Here is a 12,400-nt window from a genome sequence, read left to right on the forward strand (position 1 = left end):
ATTATGAGAGACGCCGTAGTGGAGGACTCCGGAAATTTAGACCACCTGGGGTTCTTTAACGTGCACCCAAATCTGAGCACACGGGCCTACAACATTTCCGCCTCCATCGGAAATGCAGCCGCCGCAGCCGGGATTCGAACCCGCGACCTGCGGGTCAGCAGCCGAGTACCTTAGCCACTAGACCACCGCGGCGGGGCTTGGTTGGTTGGTCGGTCGGTCGGTCGGTCGGTCGGTCGGTCGGTCGGTCGGTCGGTCGGTCGGTCGGTCGGTTGGTTGATTGGTTGGTTGGTTGGTTGGTTGGTTGGTTGGTTGGTTGGTTGGTTGGTTGGTTGGTTCCTCAACACCTTGGCGCAACCCACCTAGGGGGATAGGCCATGAATGGGACGGTGCCTTGCTTTTTAAATTAATTCACTTCTTGAAAAAGAGGGTTGGAATAATTAGGTAATATAGGCAATAATATAAATGTGCTAAATTTCTAAACAAACGAAAAACTTGAAAAGAAAACATAATAAACACACAAAAAAGAAAAAATTATGCCCTGGCCGGCAAAGATGAGATTTGTTGTCTTCATCTTCTTCTCCTTCGTTGCGGAGGTTCTTTCTTCATCCGGTATCCGATGCTCTCGAGGCTTTGGTTTCACTGAATCCAAGAAGTCTTGAATTTCTAGTGACCTTGAAGCATGCACTGTACAACTCAATATTATTTTTTTCTTGTAATTGCTCATCAAGCTTTGTAGGTGTCGTTGGAAATTTCACTTCGCGTCTTTTGTGATGTTCTGCGTATTGTCTTGATCTTCTTTGTTTTGGCTTTTTGAATTTGAACTACAGTGCCTGTGGGAAACGGAGGCCAAGGATTCCTCTCAAGAAATACTCCCGCATACGCATTCGGCAAGGTTATCCGAAGACGGGATCACATATTACGGGCTCGTGGCGCCAGTCTGGAGCGCGCGCCCATAGGCGCAGGCCTATAGAATGAAATCCACCCTTGAGAATGAAACACTGCGGACTTGTAAAGTTGTGCATGACTATAGAAAGTATTGGCCAAGTACTTCACTATGATTGGTGCCTTGCGATTCCTGTTCAGGGAGAGCAAGGAAGTGGTAGAGAGAAAACAAAAGAGTCACAGACCGGCTTAACTCTCAGTGCTACATAATATCCGTCGACTACGCGGAGCTATAGGTTAGCTTTCGCGAAAGCAACATCGATATTTTGCAACCTTTACGCATTGCTATAGAACTGTCACTTGAAAAGAGTTGCACTAATATTGCCCGCGCCGTTGAGAGTAAAGATAGAGAAGGTTTGTCGGTGCATACGGATGAAGTACTCTGAGAAAGACCCAGAACAAATAGCTATAGTGGGCTGGTTGACGAGCGCCGAGAAGGGGCAACAACTACTGTTATAAATACCACCGGTCAACCTCAAATACGCTTGACTCATGGGAAGCGTGTAGTTTACTTCTTACTTTTTCCCCCTTCCTTATCCCCACCGGAAAACGAGGATGGAACCATCCGCCCTTTCTTTGCTGGCCCCTGACCCAGCGAGTAACGTTTAGAAATGGCGGCAATTATTTAGCACGTTTTCCCCTGCGCGAAAGGTCAATTAAAAAGGTGAGCATTTCGACGCGCCGTCTTTCGCATCGCCCATTTTCATCACGGGGCTCCGCGGTGGAGCGGCGTAACGAGCCGCGGTCCCGCCTTCCGATTGCCTATCGCTATCGCCATCACCGCCGCCGCCGCGCCACCTCGTGGCCGAGCCCGCCCCTCTATCGTTTCCACAAGCTTCGCCTGCTGGGGCGTCACAACTACCCGTCGGTTCTTCCTTCGCTCTTTACGTACATTTTCTTTATATCTTTTTCTATCCTTCCTCTGGGCTTCATCAGTACATAGCAAGCTCTCAGAACAATCCGTGCTTCACTCTTTTACAGCTTGTTTGCTTTCTTCCTTCAAACAGCCACGTCAGCGTTCTGCATTGTTTCATCGGTTCGTTAAGATGCCGCCGTAAAGTATGGGGCCATCCCACAAAGATGGACGCCTTTCATACTTCGTTATCTGCCCATTTATTGGTGTCCGGTTTATTGCTTTCGGGTGCCGTCTGCAACAGTGGCCTTTGAGGCACTAGTTTTTTTATGTTCTTTGTTTTTTCCACACCTCTCGATCTGACGCCCAATTAGATTTTCTACATTGAAGGTGGATGAAACGAAGGCATCATTTTATGTTAACCCCACTTCGCCACCTCTCCCTTCGAGCGTGAGCCACCCCTCGATGCCGCAATCTGTTCAAGTCACGTGCTTGTCTGCACGTCCGATGAACCTTGTCGACAGTTTAATCGCCCGGTTCACGGATGCCCGCGCGCTTGATAACGCAGCCTCGAGAGCTCTTTGAAAAATGCGCGGTTCCGCTTTCGACTAAGCGTCCCTTTACACGAAGATTTCTCAGCCGCGATTCGGTCCTCTGTTTGGAGATAACTCTTCGGATGGCTTCTGTCGATCGAAAGAACTTTCCAGGCATTTGAACCAATCGCGTGCGTTCGCATACTTTGGTAACAAAGAGTCTAACAAAACGGGCATTTTCCACGCATATGATTGCTATAAGAAAGCAGCTTGTAAGTGTCACTCCTGGTGGTACATTCGAACCTGCGGAGCTTGTCACTCGACATAACGACACATTGTGAACGATTAATATTCCCAAGAGTCCACAACCCAACAGTTTTATCTTATTAGGCCCGTAGCCAATGCCACGAATGTCCACAATTATTACCATGTTCTTCGTTTGTTTTGTTTTTTCAAGCGAAGCTTGTTCTTTGTATATAGTATGACCAGGCCCCGCAAACTCAGCGCTAGTTTCACTTTCAAGGAACATGCACGCTCGTAGTAGTAGCCGGGCATTCTTAGATAAGGTGGAATGTAGTGATGTTGATGTGAATGTGAATGTTCGGCATTTTCGCCTTTCCCAAATTTTCAAAATAAAAAAATTCGATACCCTTGTAAAAAAAGTTTCTTTTTACATATGTGTTTTATAATTCTTTAATATGTATTTTAAATAAGGTGAAGTGCAGGAAGTGATTGACTTGAGTTCGTAAAATGCCACCTATAGGTAATTTCAGGCCTGCTCACTTTTTCGGCCTCGGGCTCTCACGACATTCCGTTAAGACCGCTGTGCTTCGCTGCACATACGTGTCTACGATTGCCCCCGTCACTCGGCATACATGAATTGCCAAGCCTGACGAACGTTTTCGTGGCGCGCTGGTGTGCTGGTTGGAGACTCGAAAAGAGGGCGTTTTGCAGTGGTTGTGAACTGCAGCGTGGTTATGTGATGCGCTTTGTGCACTGCCTATTTTCAATGTGTGCGGCTGCAAATCCGAACGGTTGGGCGATGCTGCATGCGCCGTGAAATGTCGCGCCAAATGGGCCAAAGTGGCGAGTGTTCTCTTTTCCTAAGGACAACCGAAGAATGAAATGGCAGTGTGCTGTTTGTCGAGCTGACGACTTCGACATCCGTTTTTTCGTGACCCGAAGGTACGTGTTTCTGTACCATATATTTCGAAGTCGTTCCAATGGCTTCCATTTCCGCCATGTTGCGTTCTTGCTGTAAAATGAAGCTGTCACGGGGGTTTGCGACTCGTTACCGTAAGCCCTGGCATCAAAATAATAAACGCGCGTGGCAGTACACTTTTAGAACAGGCGTTTTTCTTCAACGTCGGCAAACATTTCGCTATTGACGATTATTACCACGGACCTCTTGCAATACTTCGTTGAGACAAAAGTGAAGAATACTGTAGCATCGCTTAGTGCACCGGTTTTGTGCAAAGTATTTTCTTGCTGGTGTCCCAACCACTTTATTTCAGTATTACGATTATGCGACAGTCTCGCCAACACCTGAGCCTGACGTGTTTCCTTGAAGTTTAAATGCCTGTGCAACTGTAGTATACGGTGAAGTGAAATGAACTTTATTTGATCCTGGAGAACTGGTAAGACACCCCCCCTAAGAGGGGTCCGCCGCAGTTGCTGGCCGCGTCCACGCCCGGACTGGAAGACCATGGCCCGTCGCCCGTTGGCAGGCCCCCTTGACTGCCTAGTATTGAACGGTGAAACGCTTTTTTAGTGTGAGGTCTACTTCAAGTTATAATATTTAAATACCACTACCAAATATACAGATCCAAGTACCGGCAATGCAGTATAAGGGCGAACGGGTGCTGCACGCTTTAATATAGACCTAGTACTAATATTTTCCCAGGCTCTAAGTTATATGGGTGACTACACCCCAGTGCGACAGGGGCCAGAGCAGAAGAGGAAACGCCGCTACTTCTGTCGGTCGCGTGCATGCAATAATCATCGCCCTGATATTGTGCTGAATAACATACTTGTGTCAGCAGCACACACATTCCTAAAGAACTACGTGTCTCTGAAGACAGATGTTTGAAGGAGTGCAAATAAAAATTGAAATAGTAGGAACAGTTTTTCTTCATGTTCTAGATAGTGTGCGTTTGCGTGTTTAAATAAAGCATGAATACAGTCTGACTCATTTATTTCGTCACTTTAGTGAGCCAACAAACTTTTTTTGAATAAAAAACACGTTTGAAAGCACACATTTGTTTTTACTTTTTCGTGAAAGAAAAGGCTCAGAGATTAATCTCCAAACACTTTCAAGCGTAATACATTACTTGAACCAGCGCCTTTTGTTTTACGCAAAGGACAAAATGAAGCTGTGGAACATGTAAAACTAGCCACGAACGCTTCATCCTTGAACGGGAGACGAAGGTGGCAATGGATTCCCAGCCTTTCGTACGCGTGCTCACTCGGGCAAAACGAGTGACGTCACGGCAGCAGTGAACAGGCCTGAAACTATTCTTCTAGGTGGCACTGGTTCGTATAGCACTTGCCTCCTCTCCATTTTGCCCCTCGCTCAGCAATATTAGAAGTTGTATCGGGCCACCATGATCACGCTCACTTATCTCACTACGGGAAAGATAAATTTAGCAATAGCGAGCAGAGAACGGAAGCCGCAGTGAGCTACGCCGATGAAGCCAACCATGTATTGGTCGGTGACGGCTTAAGCGGGCAACACATGTTTTCCGCAGCTCTGCAGTATGCTAACCCGGGCATCTCTTCTTTCACGAAGGTTTTTCAACGTTTCCTAAAGGCAATGGGTGAGCTCAAAATTTTGAACCCATTTTTTTGTGCAGCAATTTGCTTTGCATCAGCACATGAGTAAATCCAGTTCTATTCAAGCCTGACTGGAATGACAGCGGTGCAGCGTCGCTTGAATAATTGGTGAAGACGGCAGCCAAGCTCCCGTCGGAAGAATGTGCTTATTGAAAGGGTTGAATTCAAGTTCGCTTGGCCACATAGCTTTAGCTTCTTTTACTTTTGGCGTGTAGTTCGAATTGGATTGGATAAACTTTTATTTGGTCCTCCAAAACACAGATCACTGTGTTGCGGGCAGCTCCCACGTGGGGACTGAGATACCAATCTCCTCAGCCGCCTCGCGGGCTTGGTAAACAACCCAGAGCTGATCTGCCAAGGACGAGCTGCAGATTGCCGCCTCCCATCTGGCAGAGTTGATGTTCGATAAATGAGCGAATTCGGTGCACTGCCAGAGCAAGTGTTTTAATGAAGCTATTTCCCCACAATGTGGACAAAGATTACTTGAGTATTGGTCAGGGTACATGATGTGTAAAATTTTCAAAGTAGGGTACATCCGCGTTTGCAAAAGCCTTAATGTAAGTGCTTGGGGCTGGGTTGGATTTTTGTGAAGTGGAGGGAAAATCCTTCTAGACAGGCAGAAATGTTTAGTGAGCTCGTTATATGTTGTAAGAATTTCCCGGTTATCCCCTTCACCGGTAGAACGCATCCCCGGGGAGGCGCGGTTGGAGAGTTCCCGTGCTGCCTCGTGTGCTGCTTCATTGAGATTGGGAGGGGAATCGTTGATTTGTCCAAGGTGAGCTGAAACCCAACTCAGAAGATGATGTGTTATGTTCTTGCCTTGCAGTATTCTCAGCGTTTGTTCAGACACCGTCCCCTTGGCGGACGCCCGTAGTGCTGCCATGGAATCACTGTAGACGACTTCAATGTTATCCATCTTGAGTGCTAAGGCGATGGCCACTTGTTCCGCAATGATTGGGTCTTTCGTCCTGACCGTCGCTGAGTTGACGACATGGCCAGCCCCATCGACCACCACTGCCACAAACGCTTTCCCGTTGGCGTAGGAAGCCGCGTCAACAAATACGACCTCTCGTTCCTCGTTTGAGACTTGACGAAATATAGTCCTGGCCCTCGCTACTCTTCTTCCGACGTTGTGTTCTGGATGCATGTTTCTCGGTATAGGAGATACCGTGATAGTCTCCCTGATGTTGTCAGAGATATCATTGTAATTGCGTCTAATTGCTATTAGGTGTTGGCTTAGCTCCTGAAGGATCATTCTCCCTGACCTTCTTGTAGATAACCTACAAGAAGGTCAGGGAGACAAGAATTTCTTCTTGTCTCCCTGACACACAACACGCTCGAAGAAATTCTACAAGAATTTCTTCGAGCGTGTTGTGTATGCCAACCTCAAGCAGACACTCGGTGCTGGTATGTATGGGTAGGCCCAGGACCTTCTTGATAGCTTTCCTGAGGAGCACATTCAGTGTCTCGGACTCTGCTCTTGACCAGTTGTGCATTACTGCCTCCTACGTGAAGTGGCTTAGAACAAACGCATGCATCAACCTGATGAGGTTGTCTTCCTTGATCCCATTTCTTTTGTTGGCCACTCTGCGTATGAGGTGCACCGCAATGTCTGTTTTCCGAGTTAACTTGGCTATATATTTGCTGTTGGCGCCGGTAGACTCTATCAGCATGCCCAGGACTTTGATGGAGTCGACCCTCTGGATGGCATCCCCTTGATTTGTACGGAGGTGGATGTCTATCTGGTTTAACGGCTTCCATCCCCTGGGCTTCGGTCCCCGGCGTGCAGTCCGATACAGTAAAAGTTCTGACTTACTCGAGGAGCACTAGAGCCCGGAAAGGCGAAGGTGCTCTTCTACGGCGTATATCGCCTCTTGCAGAGCGCTCTCAATCTGCCCCTCGCTTCCACCTGTGCACCAGATGGTAATGTCATCTTCGTAGATGCTGTGCTTCAATCCTTCAATGCTCGATAATTTCTTTGACAGTCCAATCATGGCAATGTTGAACAGCATTGGTGAAATCACTGCCCCTTGCTTCTAGTTCGATTGCTGCGGTCTCGATATCTGTAATCTTCAATACGGCTTTCCGATCTGTTATAAAGGACCATAGTAGTCATAGAAGGCTTTCCCTGATTGATTGATTTGTGGGGTTTAACGTCCCAAATCCACCATATGATTACGAGAGACGCCGTAGTGGAGGGCTCCGGAAATTTCGACCACCTGGGGTTCTTTAACCTGCACCCAAATCTGAGCACACGGGCCTACAACATTTCCGCCTCCATCGGAAATGCAGCCCCCCCAGCCGAGATTCGAACCCGCGACCTGCGGGTCAGCAGCCGAGTACCTTAGCCACTGGACCACCACTGCGGGGGCTTTCCCTAGACCAAGCTTGGAAATCGCTTCGAGTATGAATGAGTGGTGTATGTTGTCAAACGCTTTTTCTAGATCTAGGCACAGAATGGCTCTCACGTCTCTGGTTTCATTGTCGATGACCTGGTGTTTGATAAGCTTCAATGCATCTTGTGTGGATAGCCCTGCCTTGAATCCAACCATATTTTTACATACAATAATGTGTGTATATATCTCGTTATCTTCCAAGTACTTGTTTATCCTGTGCAGTCTGGCATGTTCTGCAACCTTGCCGATACATGATGTCAAGGATATTGGCCTCATGTTGTCCAAGTTAGAGGGCTTTCCTGGCTTAGGAATACGGATCGGGCTGGGCAGCTTCCACTGCTCCAGCACCCTGCCTTCTTTCCATGCTGCATTGACCATATCCTTCAGGGTGTCAATTGAATCATCATCAAAGTTACAAAGGGCCTTTTTTGATATACCGTCCGGGCCAGGGGCCGACCTGCCGTTGAGATCATGCAAGGCTCTTCTGATCTCCCCGATGTTAAAGTCACCTTCAAGACCTGCATTTGGCGTGCCCTGGTACAGTCTACTTGGTGGTGCCAATCCTCTTTTGATTGGGAGGTACTTATGCACGAGCCGCTGCACAACTTACTGTTCTCTTGTGCGCCCTATCTCTATATGCAAAATTCAAGCGATAACATGCTTTTGATTTGTTTTGGTGGTGTTTTCGTTGAGGAGCTGATTTAACATATTCCATGTCTTGCCATTGCGCATCTGACCATCGACGGAGTTGCAGATTTCGCCCCATTGCTGCCTCGATAGTGCGCGACAATGTTCCTCGACAGATCTCTTTACCTCAGCTATCTTCTTCCTCAGTCTTCGGTTCAGGCGCTGACCCTTCCAACGGTTCAGTATGCTTGCTTTGCCTCAAGAAGATGAGCGAGCCGGCTATCCATTCTTTCAACCGGAAAATCTGTGGTAATGGTGGAGGAGACGGATTTGATGTCATCTTTAATCTGTTTGACCCACTGCTCCAAGCCTTGTCTGTGGCCATCTCGTTCCCTTTCTATCCTTATCTTCCTGAAGTTATCCGAGTCTGTGAAGTGGAATTCTCTCTGCTTTTTACGCTCCACGGAGAAGGTAGTGGCAAGAATGCAGTGGTCACTCCCTAGTTCTACAGCAAGGTTCATCCATTGGGCCTTCTTGATGTTCCTTACAAATGTAAGGTCCGGGGTAGAATCCCTGCAGCAAGATGTACCAAGCCTTGTTGGTAGGCTGGGGTCTGTGATTAGGGTGAGATCAAGTTCACTGGCACTTTGCCAAAGTCGATTTGCTTTTCCAGTGTTGTACTTGTAACCCATTGTATGATTAGGGGCGTTGAAATCACCTGCTATGACGAGTGGACATTCCCCGGCGATATTTAACAGCTTTCTTTAGAACCATATTGAACCCTTGCTTTTATTCCTTTGGACTGTTGTATATACAACGAAAATGCTCTGACGGTTGATGGTACCTGGCACGATCTCTACCATGACGTGTTCCAAACGGCCTGCTTCTATCTTGCGGTCGTGGGTTACGTGCGTTAGTTTGTTGCATACGAAGTTGCAGACACCCCTCCCTTCAGTATCCCCTATTACAGGCCGGAATCCAGGCAACGTTGCTTGCGATGAAAGGGTCTCTTATAATTATATAATATGAGGCTTTTCTTGGCTGCTCCTGATATACTGCTGTAGGGCTGCCTTCTTTTTAAGGTAACCTCTACAGTTCCGTTGCCAGATACGAAATGCTTCACGTAGCACTGCCATCATGGTTATTACATTGGCGGCCAGAGCCTGATGCTGCACCTGGCCACAGGTTTGGTACCACTAGTATTGGTTGCTGAAAGGGTGAGCTTGGTGCATATGGAGGCCTTGCTGTTTTGTGCAGGTATGCTTCGACCTTTGTAATGCGCAAAGTCATATGCTCTTCCAGTGCCGCCACGCTTGATTGTAGCCTACCTATCTGCTCGCCAAGATTGGCTACTACTTTGCTGAGCATGTCAAAGACCTCTTTCATATCTGACATGGTCGTTTGGTTGGCTTCCACGTGTTCTGCCATGACTGCCCTCTTTTTTGTGGTTCTCGAGTCGCCCATGTTTTCAGCCACAGGGACATCAACTGGCTGAGGCATTGGCTGTGAAGATTGCGCGCTGGTTAGCTTAGTGAGAATAATTTTTATTTCCTTTAACTCAGCTGATAGCCTCTTATTCGATTTTGTAAGTCTCGTGTTTTCTTGCTCTAGCTGTGCAATTCTATCATGCTCTGGCAGCTTACCTGTCCTCACCTCTGCCGCTCTGTTGCGCACTCGCTCAGCCCAGCTGCCTTTCGATGTAACTGCAGGCGTCCTCCCCGGGTGTGAAGCCGTGATCTCGAACTGAACGCCAGGCAGCTGGCCATTCGGGGGCCGCCCAGCCTGATCCCGACCCTGATTGTGACCTTGAGAACTCGAGCGCCCCCGTGATTGGGAGTGGGCCTTGGGTTTAGAACCTCTTCTGGAACGTGACCTCCCCCTGGAGCGGGGCCGCCTTTCCTGTTCTTGTGTAGTCTGGATGCTCTGGGTCCCGTAGGCTGGAATAAGCTGCTTGTCGTTGATGTCTGGACTCGATGTGATTGATGCGTCCCGGGCTTCTGCGGCTGCTCGCGATCTTTTCCAACGTCTGTGTCTGACGACATGTGGCACTAAGAACCTGTTCTTGCACTCTTAGTCTGCCGTGGGATGGTGATCCTCGCACAGCCTACATCTTGGATTGCACTGGTGCAGGCTATCTGGGTTCTTGATCTCGCAGCCTCTGCAAATGGTTTCAGCTGGGTTCGGACAGACGTCAGACCGATGTCCCAGCTTTCCGCAGACGTAACAAATATCGATGTTCTTGTGGTAAAGGGAGCACTGCAAAAGTGAAGGTTCATATCTCACGAATCTAGGCACCTTGTGTCCTTCGAACGCTATGATGATTGTCCCGGTGTCCTTGATTCTCTTGGCATGCAGCGCGAGCGGGTTGTTTGCGTTCACAATCTTTCGGGTCAAAATGTCCTGAGTATAGCTTACGGGGATCCCGCGAATCACTCCTTTACAAGTATCGTGGGGCGCCGTGGCGTACGCGCTGTGTAGTTTGAATGATGTCGAGTGATTATAGGCTGCTTCCTGCTCATGAAATTTTTGTAACCGAAGTTTGAAAACTTGTGAGTGTTTACTTCAAATGCTGTCACCAACATACACGAGATGAGCTAAATGCGCCTAAGAGTTATTAGAAGAATGTCGATGGAGCCAACGTTTTGGAGAGTGAACGTTTCTGTTGCCTTCACGAGGACGAGCCGACTTGCCGAAGCGCTGATTCCAGCGACGTTCTTTCTCGAAAAATTTCTGATCGCTTCAAGCCACTCTCCGTACGTCTGAACTTCAGTCTCGTTTGGTACTCAGGTTCTGTAAGAAAACTATACGCGTCGTGATAACAAACGTTATTGAGTCAAATACGACGTGTCCTACTCACCATTTTTCATAGTTTTTCCATTGGTTTGGATATTCCTGGTTTAATGTTTGCTCATTATGTCTGTCCGTAATTATACCACAATCTATCTTACTTGTGCCAATCGAGTTTCCTGTCAGCTTAACTTTCGCCTTTTCAGAGTAGACGAACAAAGTTTAAAGAAAAACGATTAACAATATTTACAAATGACCGCTTCGTTGAAGCGGCCAGCAGAGCTGAAAGAAGGAAGGGGCGCCTTCCGCTTGCGTGCCAAGTGGGAAGCGAGTGCTTCCACGGCAACCCTCCTTCTCTCCATTTTTCGTCTTTTCTCTCTATTCGGTGACCTCACCAGTGACGTCAAGCAATAAATTTTCTGTTTGTCTCTTATTTCTACCAGGATGTCCGTCAACTGCCAGTGGTAAAAAAGCCGCTCCCACTGTGTATCAACGTGTACGAGAGCGAAAAATTGGGGCACCCAAAAGCTTCGCCTTTAGGAGTTGATCGCGCCTCCACCGCGGTGGCCTAATGAATAAGGCACTCGGCTGCTGACCCGCAGGTCGCGGGATCGAATCCCAGCTGCGGCGGCTGCATTTCCGATGGAGGCAAAAATGCTGTATGGGCCCGTGTACTCAAATTTGGGTGCACGTTAAAGAACGCCAGGTGGTCAGAATTTCCGGATCCCTCTACTATGGCGTCTCTCATAATCATATAGTGGCTTTGGGACGTTTAACTCCACATATCAATAAATCAGGAGTTGGTCGCAATAGCGACATCCTGTATCTAGTGCGTACTTCAAACACTTCGTGCATGTAACCTTTCCTAATTTGTTATGCACCAACTACGTAGCCTTAAGGGAATAGGCGCAGTAGTTTGTGTGCTTTTTGTTGTGGGATACCGCCTTTCAACCACGGAGCCATTTATGATAATCGATTATTCTGACGCCCGTTGGCAATGGACGCTTGTACTATACGCATTATTATTGCAATATTTCATGTTGCGTCGTGATGCATGTATACAGGACGCGTGTGTTTGTGAAGCATGAAAGCTACTTTCACTGCATTTCTAAGCAGTGGAAGTTCTTTTCACTGTTTAAACAAGCATAGGCGTAGCCATGTGGTATAACATCCGCTTGCCACGTGAACGACTGGCGTTCGATCCCCATTTATGCCCAATGAACCCTGGTTTGGTCCCTCTCTGCTCCAGATTTTTTTATCATATAATTATTTTATTTTTATCGTTCTCAATTTTTTCGGTTACGCATAGAACGATAACTTTTCGCTCAAAACCAATGACACCACCAACGCTGGAATTTCTGCGAAACGAGCTCTTCAACGCTATCGCGTTAATACGTAATAAGTATTAGTATAATAAGAAGTATTGTTAT

Source organism: Rhipicephalus microplus, chromosome 1, assembly GCF_043290135.1.
Source record: "Rhipicephalus microplus isolate Deutch F79 chromosome 1, USDA_Rmic, whole genome shotgun sequence".
Lineage (NCBI taxonomy): Eukaryota > Metazoa > Arthropoda > Arachnida > Ixodida > Ixodidae > Rhipicephalus > Rhipicephalus microplus.